The sequence below is a fragment of the Schistocerca nitens genome, chromosome 5, assembly GCF_023898315.1.
Source record: "Schistocerca nitens isolate TAMUIC-IGC-003100 chromosome 5, iqSchNite1.1, whole genome shotgun sequence".
In the NCBI taxonomy this organism is placed as follows: domain Eukaryota; kingdom Metazoa; phylum Arthropoda; class Insecta; order Orthoptera; family Acrididae; genus Schistocerca; species Schistocerca nitens.
Window position 1 is genome coordinate 790,390,143 of NC_064618.1, and position 7,865 is coordinate 790,398,007.

Genomic DNA, 7,865 nt, shown 5'->3' on the forward strand with positions numbered 1-7,865 from the left:
AGTTATAAGACCGATTCTTTTGGTGTATTGCTCGTCAGTCTCGGACCGTTACCAGCCTGGATTAAGAAAATTAATAAAAGAGAAAGAGTAGATGAAGAACGCCATGTTTCGTCACAGGATCGTTGACCGGTAGTGTATCTTAGGCAGCCTGATAGTGACATAGTGGGTCAGCCATACTGGGTCCTACATGATACTAATTAAGCCTTCTTCAGACATAAATTGTAGCGATAAAGGTAATACTGACATGAACATATAGTGTCGGCCATATTGGGTCATTAATCATAGGGATACAAAACTAGTGGCAGCCCTGTTTCGATTGTGGCAGGGCTTCTGTGTCATAAATTATGGCGATAAATGTAAGACTGACATAAATATTATCAGAAATTATAGTGATAAGCTAACCGGGTGATATGGGAAACCTGGAAACCATTCAGATTGCGCCAGTGCCCCCAGCCAATAGGTTAACACCCCGTCCTCCATTTCCTAATTTCCGGCCATTTATATCTCACCAAATTGGCCTAGAAGAGAGGGGTGTGGGGAGGGAGAGGTTAGTTGGAAGAGGTCTGGCAGCAGTGCAGAGTGCACTCAAGCGTACGAGGTGTGGCTAGAAAAAAACCGGACTAGTACTGGTGAAACAATAAAACGAATGCAATAAGGCTGAAAGTCGCGTGGTCTGTCACGTGACTCTCGCTCCGCCTACTGCTCGAGTTTCATCTGCCTCCTGCACTCAGTCTGCCCGTAGCGTCTGTTTTAAGTAGTTGACGTTTTGTCTGTGTACAGAAAGAACAGCGTGTTAACATCAAATTTTGTTTCAAACTAGGAAAATCTGCAAGTGAAACGTTTGTAATGTTACAACAAGTGTACGGCGATGATTGTTTATCGCGAACACAAGTGTTTGAGTGGTTTAAACGATTTAAAGATGGCCGCGAAGACACCAGTGATGACACTCGCACTGGCAGACCATTGTCAGCAAAAACTGATGCAAACATTGAAAAAATCGGTAAACTTGTTCGACAAGATCGCCGTTTAACAATCAGAGCAGTGTCTGAGTTAACAGGAGTTGACAAGGAAAGTGTTAGGCGGATTCTTCATGAAAGTTTCAACATGAACAAAGTGTGTTCAAAAATGGTTCCAAAGTGTCTCACAATTGAACAGAAGGAACGCCGAAGAATGATTTGTTCTGACATCCTGGAAAACATTGAAAGTGATCCCACCTTCTTACAAAATGTTATTACTTGCGATGAATCGTGGTTTCTTACTTACGATCCCGAAACTAAACGCCAATCGATGCATTGGAAAACTCCTGGTTCTCCACGACAAAAAAAAGCACGAATGTCAAAATCGAAATTCAAGGCAATGATGATTGTTTTTTTTGACATCAAAGGGATTGTGCACATTGATTGGGTACCAGAGGGACAAACAGTGAATCAGCATTACTACATTAGCGTCCTGGCTACCCTACGTGAGCGAGTACGGAGAAAACGGAACGATTTGTGGAGAAAAAAGTCATGGATCCTTCACCAAGACAATGCCCCAGCTCACAGTGCGTCGTCAGTGAAGACGTTTTTGGCAAAACACAACATTCCCATCTTAGATCATCCACCCTACTCACCTGATTTGGCCTCCTGTGACTTTTTTCTTTTCCCTAAAGTCAAGTCAGCTTTGAAAGGAACTAGATTTGAGACTGTTGAAGCAGTAAAAGAAAAAGCGACGGAAGTAATGTATGGACTTACCGAAAATGATCTGCAGCATTGCTAGGAACAGTGGAAAATTCGTATGGAGCGGTGTAGAGACCGAGGAGGAGAGTACATTGAAGGAGATAACATGAAATTGTAAATAATTGTAAATAAATGTTTTTTCCAGCAACAGTCCGGTTTTTTTCTAGCCGCACCTCGTATTTTGTTCACTTACTATCAGAGACAAAGGTAACCTCAGGAGAACCCAGGGAAGTCGCTACTATTCTTTATAAACAATTTGGGTATACAGAGGGGCAGCAATCAAAGACTGCTCTTGTGCATGGGAAAGTGTCGTTGCTGAATGACTGCAATGGGATTCAAGATGATTGTGAACAGAATTTCTGTCTGGTACTCTGAATAGCAGCTCGCTTTAAATGTGGACAGATGTCACAGCTTGAGGATGAGTAGGTGAAAGATGTCTGTTCTGACGCTATATTAGTGGTGCACTATTTTACTTGGTAACATTGTGGAATGGTATGAAATCGAACGAACGCTTAACGTCAATTGAAGAGAATGTCATTGCCCGATTGGACTTTGTTGGAGGAGTTCTGCGAAAGAGTGGCTTACTTATATAGGAGACTCGTACAGAATGCATGTGCATTGTAATGTATGTAATGTAATCAAGCCAATGATACCAGAATGAGATTTTCACTCTGCAGCGGAGTGTGCGCTGATATGAAACTTCCTGGCAAATTAAAACTGTGTGCCCGACCGAGACTCGAACTCGGGACCTTTGCCTTTCGTGGGCAAGTGCTCTACCAACTGAGCTACCGAAGCACGACTCACGCCCGGTACTCACAGCTTTACTTCTGCCAGTATCTCGTCTCCCACCTTCCAAACTTTACAGAAGCTTTCCTGCGAACCTTGCAGAACTAGCACTCCTGAAAGAAAGGATATTGCGGAGACAGGGCTTAGCCACAGTTTGGGGGATGTTTCCAGAATGAGATTTTCACTCTGCAGCGGAGTGTGCGCTGATATGAAACTTCCTGGCAGATTAAAACTGTGTGCCCGACCGAGACTCGAACTCGGGACCTTTGCCTTTCACGGGCAAGTGCTCTACCAACTGAGCTACCGAAGCACGACTCACGCCCGGTACTCACAGCTTTACTTCTGCCAGTATCCCGTCTCCCACCTTCCAAACTTTACAGACATCCCCCAGGCTGTGGCTAACCCATGTCTCCTCAATATCCTTTCTTTCAGGAGTGCTAGATCTGCAAGGTTCGCAGGAGAGCTTCTGTAAAGTTTGGAAGGTGGGAGACGAGATACTGGCAGAAGCAAAGCTGTGAGTACCGGGCGTAAGTCGTGCTTCGGTAGCTCAGTTGGTAGAGCACTTGCCCGCGAAAGGCAAAGGTCCCGAGTTCGAGTCTCGGCCGGGCACACAGTTTTAATCTGCCAGGAAGTTTCAATCCAATGATACGTTAGGAATCCTAGAATACCAGCTTGTATCGATATCTTGTCGGAAGCAGCTAGAATTAGGGTTGTACGACTTTTGCCAAATGGTACGCTTGAAATATCACTCTCGTGATCCGTGAAATGAAGAAACTTTATTTATCAGAATAAACACACTGAAATATTTAACAGCTCCGAGCAATGAACAGATTACGGGACGTTATACGTGAAAGTAGAATCATCCCTGAATGTTAAGCACTAGCTCGTAACGGGAAAACTGTTAACTATACACACATTACAACGCAAGAAGCACGAAAACCAAAAAGTCAAAGAATGAACTGTCACTGCTGCATACTGCGCCACTGGCTACCGCGTGATTAAATCTGACAATCGCGGCAACAAAACACAACACACGTAGCAGATGACGGTGATCTGACACTATATCAGCCCATCGGTGGAAGGAAAGCGTCGTCAAGGGCATGTGCAGGAGAGTGCAGACGACGTCCGGATTGAGCCGTTCAAATGGTTCAAATGGCTCTGAGCACTATGGGACTTAACATCTATGGTCATCAGTCCCCTAGAACTTAGAACTACTTAAACCTAACTAACCTAAGGACATCACACAACACCCAGTCATCTCGAGGCAGAGAAAATCCCTGACCCCGCCGGGAATCGAACCCGGGAACCCGGGCGTGGATTGAGCCGTGCGCACCGTTTTGCGGTCCTGCGTTGGGTGGTTGTTGCACCTGCGGCTGTGACTGTGGAGCTGTTACTGGGAGACGATTCGCATGAAGCCGTAAGTCAATGGCTCATGATCCGTGTAAATGGTAAATTTCCTTGTTTCTATCTGCGGCTGAAAGTACTTCGACGCTTTGTACAGGATGTTGGTGGTCATAGGCATTTCTGCTGTGACGGTGGCAGTAGAAATGCAGAGCACCTTGGAAAACTACACTGAAGAGCGAAAGAAACTGGTACGCCTGCCTAATATCGTTCAGGATCCCCGCGAGCACGCAGAAGTGCAGCAACACGACGTGGCATGTCTAAAGTAGTGCCGGAGGGAACTGACACCATGAATCCTGCAGGGCTGTCCATAGATCCGTAACAGTACGAGGCGATGGAGATCTCTTCTGAAAAACACGTTGCAAGACAGCACAGATATGCTCAATAATTTTCATGTCTGAGGAGTTTGGTGGCCAGTGGAAGTATCTAAACTCAGAAGAGTCTTCCTGGAGCCATTCTGTAGCAATTCTGGACGTGTGGGGTGTCGCATTGTCCTGCTGGAATTGGCCAAGTCCGTCTGAATGCGCAATGAACATGAAGGGATACAAGTAATCAGACACGATGTTTACGTACGTGTCACCTGTCAGAGTCGTAAATACACGTATCAGAGGTCCAATATCACTCCAACTGCACATGCCCCACATCATTACAGAGCCTCCATCAGTTTGAACAGTCCCCTGCTGAGATGCAGGGTCCATGGATTCATGAGGTTGTCTCCATATCCTTACACGTCCGTCCACTCGATACAATTTGAAACGAGACTCGTCCGACCAGACAATATGTTTCCAGTTATCAACAGTCCAATGTCGGTGTTGATGGGCCTAGGAGAGGCGTACACAAGTGGGCCTTCGGCCCCGAAATCAAATATCGATGATGTTTCGTTGAATGGTTCGCACGCTGACACTTGTTGATGGCCCAGCATTGAAATCTGCAGCACTTCTGTCACGTTGAACGATTCTCTTTAGTCGCCGTTGGTCCCGTTCTTGCAAGATCTTTTTCCGGCCACAGCGAATTAAGAATTAAGTTTGTAGACAACGATAATACAAATATGGACGTGGATAAATGGATCAGTACACAGTCAGTGCATAGGGTGTTTCAGATGTTCACTAGTAAACTTTGGATTGTGGTAGATGAATGATTCATGGGGATATTTTGTAAATGTTCTTAAAATAACAAAAACTCTTGGTAGATTTAATTATTTATTAAGAGAATATTAGAATATATTTATACTATGTTTTCAAACAGTATGACCTGAACCTAATGCTTGATATCTTTACAGAAACTTCGACATGCACAGCGTAGTTGTATAGAAATGATGCCTTTATCTCACTTTGACCTTAAACTGTCTGCTGAAGGTCAATACGTGATCGTCGCCTGAACACTCTTGTCAGTACAGCCCACCTTATCTATCACGTGACATGTCACTCCCCCTTATCTGTGATACCATCATCATCATCATCATCATCATCATCATCATCATCATCATGTCAGAAGTCATGCCCGTCCCCTCCTCTCTCCTTCAATCAGAACCTATATTTTTCCTACCAGTAAAACAAAACACCCAATATTTTAGCGGCTATTAAAATAAACCGCCAATCACAATGTAGCATTCATCTTGGTTGTGCTCCAAAGTATCCCAACGATCTGAATATTTTGCGCCATGTTCACAAGTATTTATCCAAAAATTACGTAAAGCGTATAACTTGCAGAAGCTCCATGCTTATGCCATAAATTTACAAATTAAGCACCACTTGTGAATGTCAGTAATTCTATCAAAGTGCCATATTTGGTGTAAGGCACAATAGACTCTCAAATCAAATATTTCCACAATTAAATTGTTATGCGGCGCTTGTAAAATGCATGAAATACCTGCAAAAATATGTCAGCAACACAAAACTGCAAAGTTTATGTCAAGCGTCACAATGTTATTTTCACACACACATATCCGTCAAAACTCATGTCTAAAACATGACTCTGGACTCTCAAATGGCTCAGTGCTATTTCTGCATCTAAACTGTTACATAACACATGTGGCTATAAACCTAAGCAGCATGTTAACATTCTATTTTTATCCCTAAATCAGGTGATGTACCAAAACGAACCTGCCAAAGCCTATAACTGCACTAACACGTGTTGGCTACAATGCTATTCCAAGCAGGCAACCACGCAAACAAGAAGGCAGCCTGAATTACTGTCGACTCCAGGAACAATGAAATCAGTTTTAATTTTTAGACCTGCACTTGGTGTAAGGGACAATGGAGCGTGAAAGTAAATATTCACACGTCTGCGAATATTGACCTTAAAAGCAAGGTTCTCTTTCCATTCTTACGTGAGAATTAATGTTTCAAATTTCCTCAAGTTCGGGCGCGTTCTCGTGTTGCGTAGACTCTCTAGACTCTAGTATGTTGTTCCCATGCCTCCCCCCTTCCTGTCCCCCTCTCCACAAAGCAATAACGCAACTGCTTCATTAGGCATTGTTTATTAGTGTATTGATAGAATATATGCTTGGATTGAAGTTTTTTTTTTTTAGCATTTCTTTCATTCGCAACTGCCCATCCATAAGGTTAAGTACATTGAATATTAGTAAGCACCCCCCACGAACCATGGACCTTGCCGTTGGTGGGGAGGCTTGCGTGCCTCAGCGATACAGATAGCCGTACCGTAGGTACAACCACAACGGAGGGGTATCTGTTGAGAGGCCAGACAAACGTGTGGTTCCTGAAGAGGGGCAGCAGCCTTTTCAGTAGTTGCAAGGGCAACAGTCTGGATGATTGACTGATCTGGCCTTGTAACAATAACCAAAACGGCCTTGCTGTGCTGGTACTGCGAACGGCTGAAAGAAAGGGGAAACTACGGCCGTAATTTTTCCCGAGGGCATCCAGCTTTACTGTATGATTAAATGATGGCGTCCTCTTGGGTAAAATATTCCGGAGGTAAAATAGTCCCTCATGCGGATCTCCGGGCGGGGACTACTCATGAGGACGTCGTTATCAGGAGAAAGAAAACTGGGGTTCTACGGATCGGAGCGTGGAATGTCAGGTCCCTTAATCGGGCAGGTAGGTTAGAAAAATTGAAAAGGGAAATGGATAGGTTAAAGTTAGATATAGTGGGAATTAGTGAAGTTCGGTGGCAGGAGGAACAAGACTTCTGGTCAGGTGACTACAGGGTTATAAACACAAAGTCAAATAGGGGTAATGCAGGATTAGGTTTAATAATGAATAGGAAAATAGGAACGCGGGTAAGCTACTACAAACAGCTTAGTGAACGCATTATTGGGGCCAAGATAGATACGAAGCCCACACCTACTACAGTAGTACAAGTTTATATGCCAACTAGCTCTGCAGATGACGAAGAAATTGAAGAAATGTATGATGAAATAAAAGAAATTATTCAGGTAGTGAAGGGAGACGAAAATTTAATAGTCATGGGTGACTGGAAGTCGAGTGTAGGAAAAGGGAGAGAAGGAAACGTAGTAGGTGAATATGGATTGGGGCTAAGAAATGAAAGAGGAAGCCGCCTGGTAGAAGTTTGCACAGAGCACAACTTAATCATAGCTAACACTTGGTTTAAGAATCATGATAGAAGGTTGTATACATGGAATATCCCTGGAGATACTAAAAGGTATCAGATAGATTATATAATGGTAAGACAGAGATTTAGGAACCAGGTTTTAAATTGTAAGACATTTCCAGGGGCAGATGTGGACTCTGACCACAATCTATTGGTTATGACCTGTGGATTAAAACTGAAGAAACTGCAAAAAGGTGGGAATTTAAGGAGATGGGACCTGGATAAACTGAAAGAACCAGAGGTTGTACAGAGTTTCAGGGAGAGCATAAGGGAACAATTGACAGGAATGGGGGAAAGAAATACAGTAGAAGAGAATGGGTAGCTTTGAGGGATGAAGTAGTGAAGGCAGCAGAGGATCAAGTAGGTAAAAAGACGAGGGCTAGTAGAAAT

The 7,865-nt window shown here is 43.8% G+C and overlaps 2 non-coding genes across 2 annotated transcripts; one reads left to right on the forward strand and one right to left on the reverse strand.

Annotated features, from left to right (window-relative positions):
- Positions 1 to 2,740: 2,740 nt before the first annotated feature.
- On the reverse strand, positions 2,741 to 2,815 carry Trnas-uga (transfer RNA serine (anticodon UGA)). The gene has a single exon. It is a non-coding gene; the product is annotated as a tRNA-Ser (tRNA).
- Positions 2,816 to 3,039: 224 nt separating this feature from the next.
- Positions 3,040 to 3,114, forward strand: Trnas-cga (transfer RNA serine (anticodon CGA)). The gene has a single exon. It is a non-coding gene; the product is annotated as a tRNA-Ser (tRNA).
- Positions 3,115 to 7,865: the final 4,751 nt, after the last annotated feature.